The sequence below is a fragment of the Tachypleus tridentatus genome, chromosome 12 (genome assembly GCF_004210375.1).
Source record: "Tachypleus tridentatus isolate NWPU-2018 chromosome 12, ASM421037v1, whole genome shotgun sequence".
In the NCBI taxonomy this organism is placed as follows: Eukaryota; Metazoa; Arthropoda; class Merostomata; order Xiphosura; family Limulidae; genus Tachypleus; species Tachypleus tridentatus.
The window spans coordinates 86,869,937-86,894,732 of record NC_134836.1 but is presented as its reverse complement, the minus strand read 5'-3'; the positions used below and the strand labels follow the sequence as shown (position 1 = coordinate 86,894,732).

At 31.8% G+C, this 24,796-nt stretch overlaps 1 pseudogene across 1 annotated transcript in view; it reads right to left on the bottom strand.

Moving 5' to 3' along the window:
• Window positions 1–417: 417 nt before the first annotated feature.
• Window positions 418–24,796, bottom strand: part of LOC143233898 (formin-like protein) — a 144,836-nt pseudogene continuing 120,457 nt past the window's right edge. The window contains exons 19-26 of the transcript XR_013018379.1: window positions 20,180–20,248; window positions 19,882–19,962; window positions 15,101–15,230; window positions 13,826–13,998; window positions 11,636–11,737; window positions 11,182–11,301; window positions 10,696–10,801; window positions 418–4,277 (exon numbers count right to left, since the gene is read on the bottom strand). The product of XR_013018379.1 is annotated as a formin-like protein (transcript). The remainder of the gene's footprint in view (window positions 4,278–10,695; window positions 10,802–11,181; window positions 11,302–11,635; window positions 11,738–13,825; window positions 13,999–15,100; window positions 15,231–19,881; window positions 19,963–20,179; window positions 20,249–24,796) is intronic.

The window sequence follows — 24,796 nt, the reverse complement described above, 5'->3', positions numbered from 1 at the left end:
AAGTTAATGAAGTTGAGTAAGACAGTTTTGTCATATCAGATATATAAAATACATTTGTGTAAAAAATATATTTGCAATGTTTTAGGGATGTAGTTAATAGTGTTTTTTGTATAATTTTACAAGTTTGACCTTTTTCTTCTTTGGGATATATTTTTTTTAATCTTTGTGAAAGCTGATATTAACAACACTGCTTCTTTGAATATTTGTTTCAGACTGGAATATTCAGTTAAAAAGTCTTGACTGCGTACTTTGGATTAATTACTGATTACTAATATTTTGATACACTAATATTAGGTTCAGTAAATTTATAATTTATCTTACCCTGGTAGTAGCATGTCTTTGATACATGACATTTATGTGGTAGTTTGATATAACCCAAATTTGTAAATTATTTAAATCTCATCAATTACCACAAAGTTTGCAGTTTTATATAAGCTTTATTTCTCATAAAAAACAGTTAATTCCCCAAAACAAAAACTGAATAATAGTAACAACATATATGCTTAGCACTGTTATACAGTTATTAAACAAATAACATCAGGGATTGTCTTAGCTGTAAACAACAAATATGGTATGTTTAGTCATGTTTGTGAGCACAAACCAGCAACTTCTGGTAAAAATGATAACAATTATGTAGTATTTTAAAATTATATATGAAGGGAAAAGTGAATGAAATATGGTTATGTAAACATATATAATCTAATTGAAAACCGAATCAAAGATTGTTAATTTATGATTAAAAAATACATTTTTTCTACACTTGCAATGTGCATTTTCTTAATATAAATGAAAGCATCACAACAGAACAAAGTGAAAAAAATTGAAACTGCAGTTTTTTGAATTACTAGTTTGTAATAATATTCTTAACTTCTAATTAATAAAACTCCAGTGATACTGTAAGAACACCAAGCTACAAAAATGACTGGACTGATTTATAAAGTTAAAATACCTAAACAATAAATAGATCTTTAGTTTTCTTTAACAGAAATGAGTGGAATATTTTAGGCACCTCATCTAAATATTAACAACATTTTGAAGGCTAGTAAGAAAAAGACAGCAATTCACAACTCTCTTCCTCTCTTTAGGAAAAAAGTTTTAGTTTTTTCTCTCTTTGTTTAAAATTTTATGTCTGATATCCAATAATTATTTTTTTTTCTGCTGGCAGATATGTGTTATTTTAATATGAAACAATTGTATTAATTTTTTCTTAGAAAATTTTCAAATTTGTGATTTCTTATTGGACCCTACATGAATGAGATACCATCAAGAAAAGCTCATCTTATGCTTTGAAATATTTAAAGGTTTTAAACCTTGGATGCAACTAATTATGAAAGATTCAATTTCTGCAGTTTAAATGTGAAACAAAAATGCAATCAATTTGAAATCTTAAATGACACAGGATGATTGAGAAAATTAACTAGCTTATTTAGTCTTCAAAATTCAATCAAGTACAGCTTGGCTAAATTTCAACAATTTTCAGTTAAAAAGATTTTTTAAAATTCAGACACCATACACAAGACAAAAAAATTTTATTAATTCATAAAACTCATAAATGTTATTTGATTTACCACTCTGAGCTCCTCAACACATCAGAGAGATAGATTACAATCTGTGAATTATGACAATATGAACTTTAGTATATTAAAGTTGCACTTGTATGTTTAATTATGAAGAAAATTCATAGTAGCAAAATACTTCTATTGTGATCAACATGACTTGAAATATACAAGCACAATTTTCTCACAAAGAAAATACAGAAAGTCTATAAAACTATAAAAAGATATATTGGTAAAATTGTGCCATGCTCTGGTCCCTGGAAAATTTAAAACAAAGAAATCAACTGGGCTACTATATATACATACTTCACAAATACTTGTACATCGTAATAGATTACAATTGATAGGCTTCCTGAAGAGAATATTTTGCATGAAATTTTTGATAACTATTAATAAGAAAAACGTCTTGTTTATATTAATGTCAAAATTGTGAAAATTTCTTAATATTTTTACCATACATATGCAACTTAATGCCAGAATCCCTGAAATATGGTGTTCTTCACTTGATAGTTACATCATTTGGTTTAAAGCATCCAAAACCAGCACAAAATGTTAAATTTATTTTGATAAATCTTCTAAACTGGTTGTCAAAGGTGACATTTCTACAAGGGTTAATTGCTATTTTCAGCGTAAACATACCTATAAACTTATATTTTACACCACAATCAATAACAAGTATATATATATATATAAATAACAGCAATAACAAAGTACAAAATATGACCTTTGTGAATATTTTAGCAAAGTTAAAAATGGATAAGCTTTGAGTTATAATAACATGGTCTTCTCATTTTTTTTGGAGAAAAATAACCTTTTTTCTCAATTTTAGGTTTTTATATTAGTTTTGTAAAATGATGTCTTTGTTCTCTTTTCATTAATAATTTGCTTTTGGTGAACATCTCATAATAGTTACGTCCATATTTACTGCATTTATTGCACTTAACACACTACTAAACTTTACAGTTGTAAGCTACCAAGTATTATTTTCTGATATTTCCATTATTTTCTACATTGATTTAATATGTTTTCAAACAGGAAACAGAAAATAAAATAATAGATTTTAAGACAAAAAGTGAAAAATATTGATCAAAGGCAGAGCACAGAATGTTGGATAACTCCCCAGTGAAAAAGATTTCCATTTCATTTTTACACAATAGAAACCATAATCTATAGATATTTTCCAAGGGTATTTTTAGTATGTTCAGAAAAAATTTGGAAGTAACAAATTCAAGATTTATAACCTATCTGGACCTTGTTAAATTTCAAATATGAGGTTAATAAAAATACAAAATAAACTTTCTTTACACATAATAATAGCAAATGAAATATATTTAAAAGGGAAGCTTTTAACCGAATAAATAAGCAATAAAACTCTTACTCACAGATTGTGTATTTCTATCTAAACCAAATTACTAACATCAACAAACACATACATAAGGCAAACTAAACAACAGATGTCATGGTTGTGATGTAGGATAGTTTTTAACCTTAATCTTGGAGGCTGGTTTTCTAACAAGAAACAAATCTTTATATCAATCACATTTAATTTTAGTGATAAAAAATAATCAATTTGTAACATTAGAACAACTATTATTAGTAGTTATGAAACAGAATATCATAAAAGTGAAAATCCACTATGTAATATCAAATGTGTAGCATAAACACGTTTTACTTTTTTTAACAACTGCTAGTGAATTGAAAATTGTAAAAAAAACCTAATATTCAAATACAATGTTGTCATCAAATTATAATTTAAATGCCAAATATTAAAAATATTGCTTAATTGTTTCTATAATATTAGAATTTTTTTCTCTGTTAATTTATTTTGGACATGTACTTTTAACCTTTGAAAAATTTATAAAATCTAATCTAATCATGGTATCTCATTATGGTTTTCATAAACTTGTTATCAAACTTTACATTTTCACAAATACTTTAAACAAATGATGTATGCACTATTTAGTATTTTTGATACAAGAGTACAATAACATAGCACTTGAAGTAGAAAGTAGACATTTTAGAAAAACGAACATACTCAGATGCACAAAAACACCATATCTGCATGTTCCTGCTGTTCTAAATGAATATTATATACAATTGATCTAGTTTTAATTATAATATACAATAAATGCCACATCCAGACAAATCATTTGCTATCTCTAACCAGTTCTTAATTATGTTTTATCTGTTGTTTTTTTACAAATAATGAACAGTTTAAATATGTTTACATTGTTTAACCTAAATATCATAACAACTCACCCTTAAATACTGAAACTGAGACTTTAGTTTTGTTTGATATAAAAAGATATTAATATAGTTTTAATCATATTATTTACAAACTTCAAACTTCCACTTTGACATGAAGGAAGAATTTCATGAACAATGTTATTTGAGTTTTACTAAAGCAAACAATACAAGATTTAAAAATGGAGTTATGTATTCAAAAATACTTATTTTAAAACTTTAAATATATTCTCCTCTTCCAGAATATCTGTGTTCAACAATCTAATTTTCGTAGTGATCATAACCATAAATTATATCTAAAGAAACTTGTAATACAGAACTACATTGAATAGAATTACTGCCATCATTTGTCGGATGTTTGAAATCTATATACTCTAGAATTCTAACTCATCCATTGTACGAGACACCTAACATTTTCTTTTCTTCTCTGACTTCTTCTTAATGCATCGGCTCGACGATATGGTTCATTCTTAAGGCCTGCATTAGAAACAAATTTCTCAATTACAAAAAGCCTTTTGTTTGGGATTTCTTAATATACAATTAAATATATTTCCACTCCCAAGTGACATAAACCTCTTGCATCATCTGTGATAACTGGCTCTTAGAAAAATAGGAAATCAGGAGCAGTATGATGCAACAAATATTAAAAGCCTAAATAAAAAAGGTTTCTCTACCTGTTAAGTAAGCCATATGATAATTTTCAAAAACATAGAATTATTTAGATAACTTAAAAAATGGTTTAATTTCAAGTAGAACAATACATTAAATACATTTGATCATAGTTTATAATTAACACAAACATACACATACACACTCAGTCAATAGTTTAACAAAAAACATAAGAATAAGTTGGTTGATTGGCTGATTTAGTGTTTTATGGCACAAAGAAGCTAGGCTATCTGTGCTAAATGTCCAGTAAAAAGTTAAAAGTAAATTCAGTAAAATTCACAAAAGGAAATTAAGGTAAAACAAAGTTTTAAAAAACATAAACAGCATAAAACCAATGTTTACATCTAGTCTACAACATCAAGAAAAAAACTACAGTAAATGACTTTCTGTAGCATAACTGTAATAATCATAACTTGCCAGGAAGACTAACAGGTAAGTACAAAAACCACCATCAGTCACCTGAAGTTGGCCTTTCCAGTGCTGGTTTCAAGTTACGTAATGTAATGGCCAGTTTCTAATTTCAAATCAAACCAGATCAATTGTGATTTCTAAAAGGAAGCCACATTAAAAAGGTGTAATGTATAAATTAAAAAACTTAAATGGCATTAAAAATATTAATGGCCTTTAGAAAACTAAAAACATTACCAAGGTGGACAGTGTTACCATCAGCAATAACACTGTCTAACGTTATAGACAACCTTGGGACAGAATATGGTGAAAATGGTGCTGTTGTTGTGAATTGTAATGACAACCAGAAAGTAAAATGTGGCTTATTGTGATCTGAGTGTTACAAAAACTACACACTGGTATATCAGTTCCAGATAAAAAAAAACGATGAGTTAAAAAACTGTGACCAATGCATAGTCTAGTTAAAACAACTTACTCTTTCCGATCCTTATGGAAGCAAAATGGCCAAAGTCCAATATAGAGTTTTATTTGGAAAAACTTGTTTTCGCGTTGCTCACTTAAAGTTGACTGCCAGATGGCATGGAGCTGAGCTTTGAATACAGGACCATAGTCCATATATGGGACAGGCACAGTGGTGATAGTGTCATAGCAGATAGACTTAACTGCAGTGTCTACGAGCTTGTACCCACGAACACCATTGCGACCCATTATCCAGGAAAACTGGATAGAAGTAGATGTTAAAGAGAGATGGGCCAGTTGGTTTTGAATATTGGCGAGAACAACATTGGGTGTGAACCAACGTGAAGCAAATCTAGGGCCAGTAGAGAACTAAGCAGGTCAGTATAAATCGTGCAGTTTGAGTACTGCTTAGCTTATATGTGATCCAGGGCAAGAGAAATAACATTCAGTTCACCAGTGAACACAGAAGTTGTAGAGGGAATTCTGCATGTAACCATCAAACCACAACAAACCATGGCAGAGCCCACACAGTCACCTGATTTCGAACCATCTGTATAAATAAGAATGGAAGGATGGTTCGAAAGATGTTCAGCAAATAGCAGACAGTATTTCCAATCAGGATTGTTTACTTTTCTCAGATGACTTAAAGATAGGTCACAACTAGGGACTGTAAGAAGACATGGTGGGATGGGCCAAACAGTGGATACAGCAATGTTATCCAAGGACAGACCCAATTCATCCAACTGCACCTGGATACAAAGGCCAAAAGGAGCAATTGCAGACCATCTAATCTGAAAAAGCATGGCCCATGAAGGAAGGAAAACACAACCCCAGGTGGAATGGTTTGGTAAAGAATTAAGTTTCGAAGCATATAGTAAAGAAATATGTAAATGGCAGAGGTGCAAAGAAGATTCATGAGACTCTATGTATAAGCTCTGAACTGGGTAGGTGTGGAAAGCCCCAGTGCAGAGCCAAAGTCCTTGATGATGAACAGGGTCTAGCATCTTTAAAGCCATGGTCTGGCAGAGACATAGACCAGTGATCCATAATCGAGTTTTAATCGAATAAAAGTATGATATATCTTTAGCATAGAATGTCAATCCACTCCTCAAGTGGTGGAAGAGTGGACACAGATGTTGTTCAGTGCTCTTCTACATTTGACCTGTAGCTGCTTGATGTGTGGTATAAAGGTCAGCTTGCAATCAAAGATAAGCCCCAAGAACTTAGTCTCAGAGACCACAGGTAGCACAGTTTCACCGATACGGAGTTCGAGATCAGGGTGAAAACCCTGTTGGTGGCAAAAGAGCATGCAAACGGTTTTAGGGAGAGAGAAGGTAAAGCCGTTTTCTGTGGTCCACTTCAGTAAACGATTGAGGGCAATCTGTAGCTGTCACTAAATATACCTCAGGTTTGACGACTGACATGAGATGTGAAAGTCGTCAATATAGAGCCCGTTTGCAACAGTCAGAGGGAGTTGTTCAGTGATGGCACTAATTTTTATACTGAAAAGTGTGTCACTCATACTACAGCCCTGAGGGACTCAAAATTCCTGTTGAAAAGAATGGGAAAGTGTTGAACTCACACAAACTTGGAATCTCCTGTCCATAAAGAAATGTTTAATAAAAATGGGCAAATGGTCACATAACCCATATATATGAAGGTCTTGCAAAATGCCATACCTCCATGTTGTATCATAAGCCTTCTAAATGTCAAAAAATATTAATACAAGATGCTGTCGTTTCAGAAAGGCTTCTCTGGTTGACATTCAAGTCGAATCAGGTGGTCCATGGTGGAGCTCTATCATTGGAACCCACACTGGGTGGGTGAGAGGAGGTTGTTTGATTTGAGGAACCAAACAAGATGAGAATTAACCATCCTCACTATGGTCTTACAGAGACAGCTGGTCAAAGCAATTGGATGGTAGTTTGAAGAAATCTTGGGATCCTTTTCAGGCTTAGAGAAAGGTAGGACAATAGCCTGGTGCCAGGCATCAGGAAAAATATTCTCCTGCTATATCTGGTTAAAAACAATCAGAAGAATAGCAAGAGAAGCAGGAGATAGATGGCACCAGCATGTCATAGTGTATATCATCAGGTCCAACCAATGTACTGCCAGACTGATGAAGGACCAGTTTGAGTTCCACCAGTGTAAAGGGACGATTATAGTCATAGAGACAATCAACTCAAAAGGAAAGAGGTAATTGCTCTGCCTGAGTCTTAATGGCTAAGAAGGTGGAAGAAGAAGCAGAAGTTCTAAATAGCTGGCAAAAGCTTTCACCTAGAGTATCGGTGATGCTCTGGGTATAAGCCACTTCCTGGCCATCATAAAGCAAGATCAAGAGGGGGACAGAGTTATATTGCCCACTGACCTTTCAAATCCTGTTCCATATGACTTTGTGACTGGTGGTAGAAGATATGCTGGTTGTGAACTTAATCCAAGATTCCTTCTGGCTTTGACGTCTTACCCATCAAGCACGTGCATGGGCCCTTTGGAAATCGATGAGGTTCGAGAGTGTGGAATATCTACAGAAAGTATCCCAGGCTAGTTTTTGAGCCTTCCATGCCATGTGGCAGGCAGCATTCCACCATGAACGAAGATATAGTGGAAAACGTGTCGAGGTTTTAGGAATACATTGACCAGGTGCTTGTATAATACAGTCAGTTACTTCTGCCACATCTTCGTCTATTGATGGCTTACAGACAATGGCAGGATCAAGAGCAGTGAAAGAAGGAAGTTCTTCAAATCCTTCTCAACAATAACTCCTCAAGATGAATTCAAAGTAGCATCAGGTGTAACCTCAATAGGTATATCCCCAATTGCCTTTGAATGCAAGAGGAGTTCACTGTGTTGAGATGTGAATGTTTCCACCAATATGTCACCAGATCAAAGCTTCTTTACTGAGTTTAAAGAGCCAGCAAGTCCCATTAATCCTTTCTGAATGAAAAAGGGAGACATTTGCCCCAAAGTGAGTGCAATATAAGAAAATGAGGTGCAACAGGTGGTGAGGATTGCTGCTCAGAATCATCAAGACGTGGTTGTTTATCTATAGAATGTTTTTTTTTTTTTCACAATTTAAGATTTTTTAATTGGAGTATCCATAATAAAGAGAGGGAAATTTCACTACCCACTGACCCCACACACCATGGAGCCCTACAAGGGGATGCACTACAATGTCAAACAAGGACACTGCAGCAACACCAGGGTTTCGTGAACACTATACCCAAACACCAGAATCAGATACAATGTCTACAACACCTGTTGAGAACATCTAACACTGGTACTTGGTTGACCCTAGCTCAAGTAGACCAGCCAATTGACTCAAGGGGGTCACCACAAGGTAGCCTGTCTACAGGAATTCAAGGCCAAAGTGATATGTTAGGGTTGGACCCCTCAACCACCAGGATCCTTTCATCCCATTCACAGGTTGTCATGCACAGCAAATATGTGGGTGGATGTTTAGATCCCAGAGGACGTAAACTGAAAGAACAGAACCTTCCCTGGGAGGTTCCCTCACCACGTACAGGAATCCACACTGAGGGGCATAAGAATAAGCAAATTTGTGATAAGCAATATTGACATACAATTTAGATATGGTAATCTCATACTTTTTAATGACCTTCTAAAAACAAAATAAAATATTTCTCTTCTTTTTCTATTAAACTGACAATGTTTTTAATGTCTGCTCATTGTATTCAATCTTTATTCATTTTTTACAGCACTTCTACAAGTAGAAAAAAAAAGGACTCTATGAATAATAAAATAGTACTGTTTGATCTTATTTTATTCACACTGATGAACATTTGTTTATTATATATCTGTAATATCTTTGAGGAACAAATATTAAAATAATTTTACAAAATTCTAAACTTGCTTCAGTCAAACATGTTCCTGCTAAAGTTAAGATGTATTTGAAGTATATATTTTTTATTTAATTAAAAATATATAAATCCAAGTCTTACAAAGTTACTGAAAAAGTCTGTAGCACCAAAATTGTGGAGAGAAAATTATAGTGTGCACATTTTAAAATTCATTATGAAAATTCTAAGATACATTGCATAACATCTTTTGCTAAGGCATTTTGAAAAAAAAAATGTAAATATAAAAACAACACATAACTGATAACAACAGTAACTTAAGTTATGAGAATATATACACAACTTTACTACAATTACCATTCTCATAATTAGATTATTGATAAAATTATTTCTTAATATGCTAATAGATCAGTTGCTAAGTTCAGATCAGGGTTGTTAAATGCTATAATTATCATATTTTCTAAAGCAAACAAAATAATTTGCATAAAACTTAGGCAAATTCCACAGGTAGGACAATTTCACAATTTTAATTCCATCTATGATGTATTTTATAAATCAGCAAAGAAACAGGCAAAATTCTAAAAATTTCATTTGATACCTATAGCATTACGACAGCTACATAATATAAATAGACAAACTATTTTGCGAAACCTTTTTTTTTTAAATAAAGATTATCTCCTGCTCAAACAACGACAATTTTCTCTGAAAGGAAAGTAAGTATAAAAACTTTCAACATTACAGAACTATAAAAGGAAAACTGGCACTAAATAAATAAGTTAATATCATTGTTTCCTTTTACTGTACTGTGCCTTGCTATATGGTTTAAAATGTAACTGAGTTTTGAGGTTTTAGAAGAATCCTTTTTATGTTACTGAAAAAGTATATATTTATATAAATACACACACATTTAGCTACTATATTATATATTATATGCAGCTTTTAATACTTTTGCTTTTACCTTCATTCATTTATCAATATACTTGTAATTAAAAAAATACACATTTTTTCATGTGCCACTGTTTTCTTGTTACACATACTGATGTATTATGATCTGTAATATTCGAGGTCAATTTAAAAAGCCATATTTATAGAGAATTCTGTAAGTGTTTTCTAGAATAAGCTGTGGTGATTTTTAATTAGGCAAATCATAGCATCCACATATCTGAGTTGGGAATACATTATTCAAGTGATAAAAACTCTGTTTCAATATGCAATATTAATTTATAATTTGAATGCTAAAGATTTCATCATTTTAATGAATAAAAAAATTTGACACCAAATATGCATTAAAAACTAAAAACTTTCAGTCATTAACATTAATGTTTCACAGTATAGGAATTACAAAACCATTATTTTGCCTGTTGTAAATTTAATTTTACAATAATGTAAATAACTAGTTGTATTTATAACTTAAAATCTAATACTGTAGTTAACTGTCCTACCAATAAATTTCTAAATGGAAGTATATATTAATTAGTGAGCTATAAAACAAAAAAATCATTAAAAAACAGCAGCATGTCTTTTCAGAAAGTATTCTAACTTACCAAGAAGAATATCTTCTAAAGCCCCATTATAAACTTCATCTTGCTTTAATAACCTTTTTTCTTTGACTTGTTGTGCTTTTTTTTTCAATTCATTAATTACAGCATCCTGGAGGTAATAGTAGTTAAGTACATATGTAAGCCATCACATGGAATTATTACTTTCACAAGTTGAAACAGCAACTGATATTCATACGATAAAATTAACAAATTAATATAAACAATATATACATATGAGTATCTTTATTTATTTTCATTGTTACCTGGAATAATGAACAAGACTGAAAATTTAAAGAAGAGAATCAATGTAAATATTGTACCTAACATATAAAAATGGTTATTAAATCAGTACAAAATGATATTAACTAAAGTGCAAGTTAGTTACTGTATTTCAACTGATAACTTATATTTTTTATATCACTCACAGCATTAAGATCTAAAGAAATATATATCAATAATCTATGCAATTTTAAAACCACAGCTTTTTACCTGAGTGTTTTTTCTTGCATTTGCAAAGTTTTTATTCTTTACTTTTTCTGGAGGGTTTTGTTTTGCTTCTTTAGCAGCTTCTTCCTGTTTCCTTCTCTGCTCATTTTCTTGTTGTGCTTGCTTTAATGTAAGGTTGTATAAAATAACTTACTTTTTATAAATGTGGAATTAGGAAATAAAACAAAGAACATGTCAAAAGTTAAACCTTCATTAAAGTACATCACTTTTATTTTTTCAGATTTGTATGAAAATGATAAGAAACTGTCAGACCTCATATGCCTCATAAAGTAAAGCCTTGAGTGTTTTACACTTTTCAAATATTACAATTTGTATTCAAGATATAATGAAAGATATAAATGATAGTGTATACAACTTTCAAATATATCTGATGGATGAAACCACTTCAGTACAATTAACAATTATCTTGAGAATAACTTTCAGGAATAAATCCTACCTTGAATGCCTTTGAAAATCGAACAAAGAAAGTGAAGAAAGTGTTAGCAGCAACAGACCGTGCACTTTCACCAAAGTACTCTACACAGTCAGAGTACGCTTCCTATCAACAAATTTTTGAATCATGTTAACACTGTATTGTGTGAACTCAACTATAATTTTTTGTTCAGTCATAATTGTTTACCAGCCTATTATTAGAAAAGTTAACACTTAAAAAAATCAAATATGAATTATGCTAAAAAATTTGTAGAGTTAAAGATAAAACTAATAGGCAGCCAAGAACAGAAACAAAAACAAATTGTAAATTTATGCCCACGTAAAAGTTACTAGTGCATCAATTAAGCATTATTATAAAAATAAAATGGACAAACAAGTCCTACAGTGCATCAATGGTAATTTTTACAGACTTACATGACAAAATACAGGGATCAATTCCCTGTGGTGAATAGAACACAGACAGCCCTTTTTGCTAAATACAACAGCTCAACTCAATCAATGGACAAGCAAAATTATCTTTTTGCCCTAAAATGTCAGATTTTCTTTTATTTCTTTGTTTATTGTAGTTCTTATTTGTTTGATCAGCTACACAATTTAATGTTTAACTGCTATGTCCTTTTTCAAATAACTAAAATATAAATCAAATATTGCCCTAAAATATTATGTAAGTAAACTCAAAGTTATGTATTAATGCAACCTAAGATAAAACATTGCTTTTAGTTATGTTACTACCTATTCACTAAACAGAATTTTTATAAATTTGGTACAATGTTACATGTTTTGCTAGATTGTTACAATCTTTTGTTTTGTTGTGTCATATCTGTCACTTTTTAGTATTACTCAAAAAATCTGTAATACTTTTAAGGCCTACTACTCAATTATATAATTTATTTGTCTTCTCAGCTAACAGGTATTCAAGACTTATTTGGGATAGATCTTTAGGCTTCTCCACCAGTTGCTACTTGGATATTTCGAAATTAAAGAAAGAGAAAGCTCTTGTAAAGGTGAAAGCATAATTAATCTTCTTTTGTTTGTTTTTCTTTTCTTTTTTTATTTATTATAGTTAAATAGCAATATACATTTGCAGAAGTAATATAGTGAATGTCAGAGAAGTAGAGCTGAATTAAAGATAATTTCTAAATTACAGTTTAAGCAATACACAAATACATGCAATAATTGGAAACTAATTATATTATTTATAATAAAGAAAGTAATGACAATGAATTATTATTTTCTGTTAAATGGCCAAGTAAATATTTATGAAAGAACACACAGTAAAAAACAAGTTAACGAAAAAATGACAAAACCATACGTTTATACGAAACTCCTAAAATATCTTATCATTGTGACACAGTTGCAAACTTGTGTTTTTCAATGAGACATCCAGTTGTTTTTTTGTGTGTTTTTTCTTGTAGTCAGAATATTTTGGCAATTTCACTCATTTTTCCCCACTTCCCCAAACTGATCATGAGAGAATCCTGGAATTTATCTCCAGATGTTTGGGAAGTTACATGTATATATATAAGATATATGATTGTCACAATCTTCACAACATATTACATAACAACTATAAAACTTCAGGATCTCTCTGTGATGAACGGCATGCACAGACAATTAAAGCAAATCCATTTATAAACGGTTACAAAAAATTGTTGTAAATGCTATAAATTTCACATAAGCCACAAAGAGGTATCTTACTGTATATAGGCCCTGTGGTTCAATGTATCAAAAGGATTATTAAATTACAATAACCTTATGTAACTAGTGTCTTCAGTTAATTCATTTCTAATTCAAAGTAATGATGTTTTATTAGTCCATAAACAATAAATTTTATCAATTTCTGTAAGTACTTAAATTTGCCATTAGCCTTTATGTAAATTTCCGACTATTTATGTTGAACAGTAACTATCAAAAATACTAAAATACAACAAATTATGATGTTACCAGCAATGTCATAATAAATGTTCCTTACAATATTCTTGATACAATCTTAGAATGATTAAAACACAGGTTATCTTTGTATTGTGTATTGTGAAGGATATAATCCAGAGAAACTTGTGCTAGCTGCTCTATTATATGAACTTAATTTTAATAAGTTATTTTTTCAACATAATAAAATTTTGCAATGATGTGTGTACTAAAAATACAAAAGGAAACAACAGCAAACTTTAAGAATAAATGAGTATCAACATACTTGTGCAGTTCTTGTGTTGGCTTTTAATTTCCTTAACTTCTCTTCATTGTTTAATAGAAATTCTCTCAAGACAGCAGCATCTTTAGCATCACCACGAAGAGCAAGCTCTTTCTTACACAGCTCTAGCCCCTTATCCAACTCACTGACATCTATTAGAATGTTCTCTAGAGAGACTTGTAAGGAAGAGAAAAAACAAGGATTAATTCCCTGTGGTGGACAGGGCACAGACATCTCTTTTTTGCTAATACAACAGCCTAAACCAATCCAAGGACAAGACCTATCATGTTTTCCTTTGAAGATTTGTTAAGCAGCATTTGGTTCATAATTATCTTTTAACCTTTTTGTTATCAACATGGTTACATTATGTATCAATATTTTTTGCTTTATATTGCAGTTTTTATTACCTTGAGTACATTTTCATCAAATACTTTATAACAACCAATTAAAAAATTATTGTTAAGTTACTTTCTCTTAATGTTACCACAAAGACAAACAAAAAACACCTTGGTCATCTGTATCTGTTTAATATCTTAATAAGACATGGGTTAACAGAAATTCTCCTTGTTTAAATCAATTTAGAAACAATGTTTCATTTTACTTAGCTGATAAAGACAAACCTTCTCATTTTAAAACACAATAAGACACCATGGTTCAGGAAAACTGGCACAGCTACAATTTAGTTGGCAAAATGAATTAATCTGTCACCTAATTTATAGCTGAGGTATTGAACACAGAAGGATTTGTGTTATAAAACGTTTATAGGGTGTGCTTCTCTCACAGACTTTGCAGTGTTTATTGATATTTGTTTTAAAACAAAATAAACTGTCATGGGCTGAAAACACATATGCTCCATACTACTAAAATTCAAAATTGCTTTTGTTAAACAAATTTAACCTTTAAGGAAATATCCAATGATTTTAGGATTATATTTCTGAAATATGTTCTCTCATTACCTTCCAACTGTTATGTTATTCTACATTAACCCCCATGCACCCCTCTTCAAACATTTCCTTTATATAAGTACAGTTTTCATTAACAGAAATTTAACTTGGATGTGAGACACAATTAAAGTAACTAGACTTGTTTTGGTGTTAAGTATAAAGCTACACACAATGGATTTTTTAGAGTTATGTTTTCAGATTTACTTCTGAGCTACTGTACAACATTTAAAGTTGTAGTAAGTATAACAAAATATAAATCAACTTTAAAAATTAATGGTTTTATCAAGTTTGTTTAAGGCAATTGGTTTTAACGTCACATAACTTAAAAGTTTACCTCCTGCAGCTTTCTCTATGAATCTTAGTTCACCTTCAAAACTAACAACATCTGGAAAGTGATTCTGGACAGTATCCACTATGTAATGAAGTAAAGAAAATTTTCGGTCTGTTGACTTCGTATCCCCTAGCTAGTAATACAATAATTATTATTTACAGGGTAAATACATGTCTGGTTATTAAAATATAGGATAAAGCCAAAAATTGTTTACATAAATGATATGTTTGGACATAACATTATTTTATAGTATCATGTATTTTTACTATATAATTATCTTTTAGAAACTTTATATTAAGTTCAAGTACATAATTATTTCATTCTTCTTTTCCTGCTTCAATTTTTTCTTTCAGTTTTTGCAAAATTACATATAGTTGCAAGTGTAAAACTTTTTCTTATATGTGTGACATTTTATTTTGTATTTTATTACCTTGTACTACACAGTTAATAGAAACAGAAACTGCAACAGTTATACAGATAAATACACTACATCTCCTTATAATTACCATCTTAAAACAGTTTTATCACTGAACAATTAAATCTTACTTTCTATCATTCAATGAAATGAAATACTGATGTTTCTTTTAAAACAACTTCAAGAATTTTTATTGTAATTTCAGATCTATATAAGAAACATGCTACTAAAGGTTTATTAATATGAAAATTAGGTCTACCTATTAACATCTAAATATACTCCATTAATACTTAAGACATTGATTATTTTATCATAACACAATACTGCTTAACCCTTTATCCCCAAGAAAACATTTCTCTTAATGAGAATCATGACAGCATTAAGTTTTAAAAAAATATGACTGACCATCCCTCCCAGACCACCTACAAAGTGAAAATATAAAATATTTAAATATTGCTTTTGTAAAAATTTCAGTAAAGCTTGTTCTGCACCAAGTTTAAAAGAAAAATCAAAACTGTTATCCTAAATTAAATTTTTTGCCTCAATTATAATTTTCATTTAGGTAGCAGAAACACTTAAAATTCCTCAATATACAGATAAAGTTTGTCGATATAAAAATAAAGGGACAAGTTTGTGGGCTTCATACATAACTTTTACTTTTTTCTAACTTAAATATTTTAAATTATTAGTGTCAATTAAAATTCTAAACTTCAACTAATTATACTTTTTATTTTAGAAGTTTGAAACTGCTAGGGCTAACAAAGTTATAAAAATAACACCTTAAAAACTGGAATTGTTTCTTTCTCACAATCTACTTGCTGTAGAGCTTATTTCTTCTTTCTTGGAGTATAGAGTTTTAAACATTTGGTTACAATATCAAAAGTCTTTTTTTGTCACAGGGAAAAAATATTACATTGTTTTCCCTGTTTTTAGTTTGTCTTGTGAAAATTAAGCTGTTGTTTTTTGCTTGATTAAAAATTATGAAGTGCTACAATGGACTTCACTACTGGTATAAACTTAGATTAATGAAGGTTTTTTTTTAAACATCTATTGTGGTATTCTTACGTTAAAATTGTTTTCTTATACTATTAGGTAGATCAAATTTAAAATAAGAGGATCAAAAGAATAAAGTAAGTCATAATGTAAGTAAACTAATGGTATTGAAGCAAATAACTGGATGTGTTATACAATTTATGTCATAGACAAAAACATAGTGTATGTTCTTATTTTATGACATAGGATAGTTGCCTTCTACTGGACTCATGAAATGATTACCTAGTTTCTTCCCTTAAGATATTTTCCCATCAACTAGCTTTTGAGATACTGTGTACTACTGTTTAAATCTAACATTTCTTACTAAACAGGAAATATTAGATTTACCCACAGTGAATAGCAACAGAGTGGAGGTCATGACCTTAAAATATCATGTGTCCCATCAATATAGGACATTGTTGTCATCTACATTCTTGCAAAGTGTGAGTGTTACAACAATAGTATCCCTCCCCAACACATACAGGCTATCATTTCTGTAGAACAAAAAGAAACAAAGGTAGTTAGATTAAATTAGTAGTTGTCTGGACAATGTGTTATGGAACAAATGCACAGATGTATTGTTTCTGCATTAAGAAAAAAAAGGTAAAAAAATGCATGGTATGTCTCCTTACAATACTGTACATAATTTCTAAAAGAAGCAAAGAAGTAACTTTTATAAATAAAATGTAGTGAGATGTATAGTTTATCTCTATCAATCTGAATGATGCATGAACTATTTTATTGCAAAATTCCTTTTTCACTAAGCAGTCTGGTGCATAATATTATTAGGCCATGTGATTGTATTTATTGCCATGTCTGGAATGCAACTGACATATATATATTTAAAAAAAACAACTCAACACAACTAATTTTGAAAATAAGCAAAAAGCTACACAATGGGCTATCTGTGCTCTCTCAACACAGGTTCAGTCAATTTAATAACTACATGACTTCATTTTACTCATTTAAAGTCATTATAGATTTAATATTTCTAACTTTCAATATAGTGTGTACATCTTCACAAGATCTGTCAGTCTTTCAGTTAATGTTACAAGTCTTTCACATAGGAAAAAAAACACTTTTTGGGAGTATTTTTAGCAAACTAAAATGAAGATCTGCCAATGAATATACTGAGTATTTGTTTTAAATAGTCTATATGCAAAGTAATTTTCATGTTAAAATAACTTTTCCAGATCTCAAAAATCTTAAAATTTCCTTCGTATAATAATTTAAACCTCCTATATACATTTCAAATGTATTTTTCCAGTACAAATTTGTATTTCATCTGTTATTTTCTCTACCTTAATTCAAAACAGTTTTCTAGCTATATGACAAGAGCCATTACAAATTCATCTAAGGTAATCATTAAGTTTATAAGGAGAATGTCGCTTGCAGTCCATGTGAAACTGATGCTTACCTGTTCAGAACACATTTCATTTGATAGATAAAAACATTGATTTTCTGTTGGCTATAGATAACATAATTAAACATGTCATTTGACAGATAAAAACCTTGACTTTCTGTTGGCTATAGATAACATAATTAAACATGTCATTTGACAGATAAAAACCTTGACTTTCTGTTGGCTATAGATAACACATAATTAAACATGTCATTTGACAGATAAAAACCTTGACTTTCTGTTGGCTATAGATAACACATAATTAAACATGTCATTTGACAGATAAAAACCTTGACTTTCTGTTGGCTATAGATAACACATAATTAAACATGTCATTTGACAGATAAAAACCTTGACTTTCTGTTGGCTATAGATAACACATAATTAAACATGTCATTTGACAGATAAAAACCTTGACTTTCTGTTGGCTATAGATAACACATAATTAAACATGTCATTTGACAGATAAAAACCTTGACTTTCTGATAACACATAATTAAACATGTCATTTGACAGATAAAAACCTTGACTTTCTGTTAGTTATAGATAATATATAACTAAACATGTCATTTGACAGATAAAAACCTTGACTTTCTGTTGGCTATAGATAATATATAACTAAACATAAAAGAGAACCATTAACAAAGCCTGAACAATAAAAGAGAACCATTAACAAAGCCTGAAAAAGAGGATGTGACAGGAGGGTTGTGATTTTTTATTTAAAACTCTGTAACCAAATGAAATTGAAAGCTACAAAAAGTATAGTTTGACTGAGCAATGACAGTATTATAGAAAGCAATTTGCAGTTAATTTCATGCATTTTTAAATGGTGGTTGAAAAAAAAGATACCCAGAAAAAATATGTTACTATGTGACAATAGGGGAAGTGTAGGGTTTTAAAAATATTTCCTTATGAAATTAAAAACTTAAAACTTATATACTATTAAAATATGGATTATCAGCTAAGTATTTATGCCATATTAATTAGTAAAACAAACAAAAAGTACATTAATAAACTTTTGAATGTAAGACATTCAAACTTTGTCGTGTGTAATAAAGGATACCTGGGGTAAAAGGGATAATAAGATAGTAAGGCTGCGAAAAAGTTATATGAATTGGCCTAAATGTTGGATAAAAATTTCTCTTTATGGAATAGTTACTTATTGTATGAAATTAAAAATACCAATGATTACACAATATTGTATCTGTATAGTATGAAGATAAAACAATTGCATAACCCAAAGTTTAGGTTAATGGCAATAATTATTTCATTATGACAATATAAAGCTACGCCATATGGTTGTTTTTATTGCATTATAAATGGTAAATTTACCAAAAATATCATACTTAGATAAACAAATATTTAATGGAATTACATGTTAAAATTATCATATATTTATGATACAAATATGTAGATATTGCTTATAAGGTTAGTTCTTATAAATGCAAATGCAAAATTTGCATTATATTGTCATTAGCCTGAAAGAGGTTAAGCAAAGTTAATAAAACTGTTTTTCATCAAAATACTTTAAATCCACAACATTTTCAATTGGAATTTTTTTCTCCTATGAAGCCATATAAAACTGACTCATTTGTTAATATTTTAGAAACTAATATACGACTAGTCTTTTGTATTTGTCAGATTATTAATAAATTTTTACCAAGGCCACCTTCCTGAAAAAATAATTCTCACTACATGAACATTTAATGAGGTAAAATACTTGCAATGATCTAACTGGTTTTTATTCTACATAACATTCTATTATTCTTTGAGAAAAGAAGATCAAACATTCAATCAACATGCTAATAAACAACCTACATATAACTGAAAATCAACTATAAATTATCTTTGCATGGCTTAATTCTGTATATGTTTTCACTAGTCATGATATAAACCAAAACAAAGATATTTAATATTTAAAAATTCATAACTCACCATGTCTAGAATCTGTAATTTAAATCCATATGCTGGCCCTCTTTTAGCTCCATTCATATAATTTCCAATTGCTAGGATTATCTTTAAGAAAAAAAAATCAATATTTAAGACTACAAAAAAGAACAACAACAATTAAAAATAATCTAATTTCTTAAAAAACAAAAGTCTCAAATAAACAACATATGCACATAAATTCAATACATATCATACATATCAATCATTTATTAACATACAATTATAATCTTCATAGTCCATAAACAGGAAGAATATATATACATCTTTAAATATTAAGCCTTACCTCTAATATCTTTCTTATTTTTTTGGAATTCTTTATTGATCTGGAGGCTGTGATGATAGAATGAACTTGCTGGAAGGTGGGTACATGAAGATGTTATAAACTGTTAAAGTCTGCTATGTATATATACATAAAACCATTAACTCACCACACACAACTACTATGGTATAACAATTAAATAAATATACTCATAGACATGGCCCCAACTTTAAAAGCAACATAATTGAACTACTAAATTTATTACAAATAATTGAATACATTATGTTAAAATTATTTTGAATACTAAATTTGTTTGGTGTTTCATATGTAAAATCACATCAAAAATGTATCACACTTGGAAAAGGTGACTAACAGCACTTTCTGATGCAAAATATTCTTACATACACATCATAAATATGTGTAGATCAGGGATTTAAAGTTTTCAAGAAAGGAAGTATCCTTTATATTTAATGGCATTGAACAATAAAGGATTATGCATCAAGTTGGGAAACAAGAATCATCTAGAATAGGACCTGAACAAGTCATACTCAAACTGCTGTAAGCAAACTGTGATATCCTGTAACAACCGAGAACCCCCAAACACAAAAGTCAGTAACAGAGATCATCCATATGCCTAAGGCAGCAGTATGCAACATAATCAAGAAGGATCTCCACCTGGAAAATCAACTTAAATCATGTGTATGCAAAATGCTTTCTTCAAGATTTAAGAAGGGAAAACCAACTGCAGCAAACTGCATCAACAGTACCAAGTATGAGTTGAAAGATGTAGCTTGACAACTGTTAGAATTGATGTGCCATTTTGTACAAGTTAATGGGTGAAAAATATTTTAAAAAGTGGTACAATGTATTTTGTAAAACTTTATATACACAGCTGACAAAATCTTAAGGCCAATGAACATAAAGAAAAAATATGCATTTTCCGTTGTTAGACTCAACAACTTGTTTGAGTAGATCTTCGTTTGATTGATTGGTTGATTTAGTGTTTTATGGCACAAAGCAGCTAGGCTATCTGTTCCAAAGTCCAGTAAAAAGGTAAAAATAAATTAAATGTAGTAAAATACATAAAAGGGAATGAAGCTAAAACAAAACATCATTGAAAAACAGAAAAAGTATAAAATCAATGTTGACACCTACTCTACAATGTTAAGAGAGAAAGCAGAGTAAGAAAAGTTGTAAAGGACTTTCTCTAGCAAAATTGTAATGATCATAACCTGCCAGGAAGACTAACAGGTAAGTACAAGAACCACTGTCAGTCACCTGAAGTTGGCCTTTCCTGTCATGGTTCCAGGTTATGTTGTCATAACAGCCATTATCAAATGGTAAAATAAGAAAAGTGTTAAAAGACATAGAGCTAAATTGTACTAAAAATTAGCCAAAAGTCCTGTAAAAATGTAAAAGTAAAGTAAATGTAGTAAAATTCATAAAAGGAAACAAAGGTAAAAACAAAACAGCAATTAAAACACAAAATGGCATAAAACCAGTGTTGACATCCAGTCTACAGAGTTGTAAAGAATTACCTGTAGCAGAATGGTAATGATCATAACCTGCCAGGAAGACTAACAGGTAAGTACAAGAACCACCATCAGTCACCTGAAGTTGGTCTTTCCAGTCCTGGTTCCGGGTTATGTGTCATTATGGCCAGCACTAAAAGGAAAAGTAATAAAAGTGTCAAATGGCATGCAGCAAAAGTGTAATAGCAACTCGCCAGGACGATTAACGGGTTCAAACGGATAGTTCAAACAGCAGTGTTTGTCACCTGAAGTTGGCCTTTCCAGTCCCGGAGTCGAGTTATTTAATGTTCTGGCCATTTTACAATATCAAATTGAACTAGAGAGATTAAGACTGAAAAGGGAACCACAATTAAAATGGTGTAATGAATAAATATCAAACACTTTAATGAGATTAAAAAGATTAATGGTCATTAAAAAACTAAAAACGTTATCAAGGTGGATAGTGTCACCATCACCAATAACTCTGTCCAATGTTACAGACAAACCCTGGGACAGAACATGTTGAAAATAGTGCCGTCTTTGAGAGTCGTAACGATGGCAGGAAAGTAAAATGTGGCTTACAGTGATTTGAGTGTTACACAAACTACACACTGGTGTATCAGTTCCAGATAAAAGAAAATGATGAGTAAAAAAATGTGACCAATGCGTAGTCTAGTTAGAACAACTTCCTCCTTCCGAACCTTACGGAAGCTAGATGGCCAAAGCCCAATATGGGGTTTTATTTGAAAATGCTTGTTGTCATGTTGCTCACTCCAAGTGGACTGCCAGGTGACACGGAGCCGAGCCTTGAATACAGGACCATAGTCCATGTACAGAGTAGGCACACTGGTGATAGTGCCAGAGCAGATAGATTTAGCTGCCATGTCTGCAAGCTCATTCCTGCGAATACCAACGTGGCCTGGTATCCAGAAAAACTGGATAGAAGTAGATGTTAATGAGAAATGGGCCAGTCGGTTTTGAATATGAGCGAGAACAGGGTGTGAGCCAACGTGAAGTGATTCCAAGGCCAGCAGAGAACTAAGCGAGTCAGTATAAATAGTGCAGTTGGAGTACTGCTCAGCTTATGATCCAGGACAAGAGATACGACGTACAGTTCAGCAGTGAACACAGAAGCTGTAGAGGGGATTCTGTGAGCAACATATGAACCGCAACAAACCATGGCAGAGCCCACAGAGTCACCTGAATTTCAACCATCCATATAAATTGGAATAGAAAGGTTGTGCGAAAGATGTTCAGTAAATAAAAGATGGTACTTCCAATTGGGAGTATCTGCCTTTTTCAGATGACTTAAAGAATGGTCACATTTGGAGGCTGTAATAAGCCATGGGGAGATGGGCTGACCAGTGGATTCTGCAATGTTTTCCAAGGACAGACCCAATTCATCCAATTGCGCCTGGATGCGAAGGCCAAAAGGAGCAATGGCAGATCATCTGTTTTGAAAAAGTAAGACCCACTGAGAAAGGAAAACACATTCCCAAGTGGGATGCTTTGGTAAGAAACGAAGTTTCAAAGAATACAGTAAAGACAGTTGCAAACAGCGAAGGTGCAGAGAAGGTTTGTGAGATTGCACATATAAGCTCTGAACTGGGGAGGTGCGGAAAGCCCAAGTGCAGAGTTGACGTCCTTGATGACGAATGGGGTCCAGCATCTTTAAGGCCGAGGGTCTGGCAGAGCCATAGACCATTGATCCATAATCGAGTTTCGATCTAATAAGAGCGCGACATACCTTTAACATAGAACAACGATCCACTTCCCAACTGGCAGTAGAGAGGACACAAAGGATGTTCAGTGCTCTTGTGCATTTGACCCGAAGCTGCTTTAAGTGTGGTATAAAGGTCAGTTTACGATCAAAGATAAGCCCCAAGAACTTGGTCTCTGGGACCACTGGCAGCAAACCTTCACCGATACGGAGTTCAGGATCAGGGTAGATACCTGGTTGGCGGCAAAAGTGCATGCAAACGGTTTTGGAGAGAGAAAAATTAAAGCTGTTCACCGTAGTCCACTTCAGTACACGACTGAGGGCAGTTTGTAGTTGCCGCTCAGTATATCTCATGTTCGATGACTGACATGAGATGTGAAAGTCATCGACATAGAGCCAGTTTGCAAAAGTGAGAGGGAGTTGTTCAGTGATGGCATTTATCTTTATACTGAAAAGTGTGACACTCAAAACACAGCCCTGAGGGACCCCAAGTTCCTGCACAAAAGAATGGGAAAGTGTCGAACCCACATGAACTTGGAATCTCCTGTCCATTAACAATTTTTTAATAAACATGGGTAAATGGCCACATAACCCATATGTATGGAGGTCTCGCAAAATGCCATACCTCCATGTTGTGTCATAAGCCTTCTCAATGTCAAAACATATGGAAACAAGATGTTGGCGTTTGAGAAAGGCTTCTCTGATTGATGTTTCAAGTCGAATTAGGTGGTCCGTGGTGGAATGCTGTCGTCAGAACCCACATTGGGTGGGGAGAGGAGGTTGTTTGAGTCAAGGAACCAAACAAGACAAGCATTAATCATCCTCTCTAAGGCCTTACAGAGACAGCTCGTCAAAGCAATTGGACGGTAGTGTGAAGGAATTTTGGGATCTTTCCCAGGTTCAGAGAAAGGTAAGATAATAGCCTGGCACCAGGCAACAGGAAAAACATTCTCCTGCCATATCCGGTTAAAAACAATTAGAAGAATATCAAGAGAAGCAGAAGAGAGATAGCGCAGCACGTCACAGTGTACATAATCAGGTCCAACAGATGTACTGCCAGACCGATGAAAAGCCATTTGCAGTTCCACCAGTGTAAAGGGACAATTATAATAAAAAAGACAGTCAGTACGAAAGGAAAGAAGTGAACGCTCTGCCCGAGTCTTTATGGCCAAAAAGGTGGAGAAACAAGCAGAAGTGCTAGATACCTGGCAAAAGCTTTCACCTAGAGTATCGGCAATGCTCCAGACATCAGCTACCTCTTGGCCATCAGAGAGTAAGATGGAGAGGGGAACAGAATTGTAGTGCCCACTGATCTTTCGAATCCTGTCCAATATGACCTTGGAACTGGTGGTACAAGATATGCTAGTTGTGAACTTAATCCAAGATTCCTTCTGGCTTTGACGTCTTTAC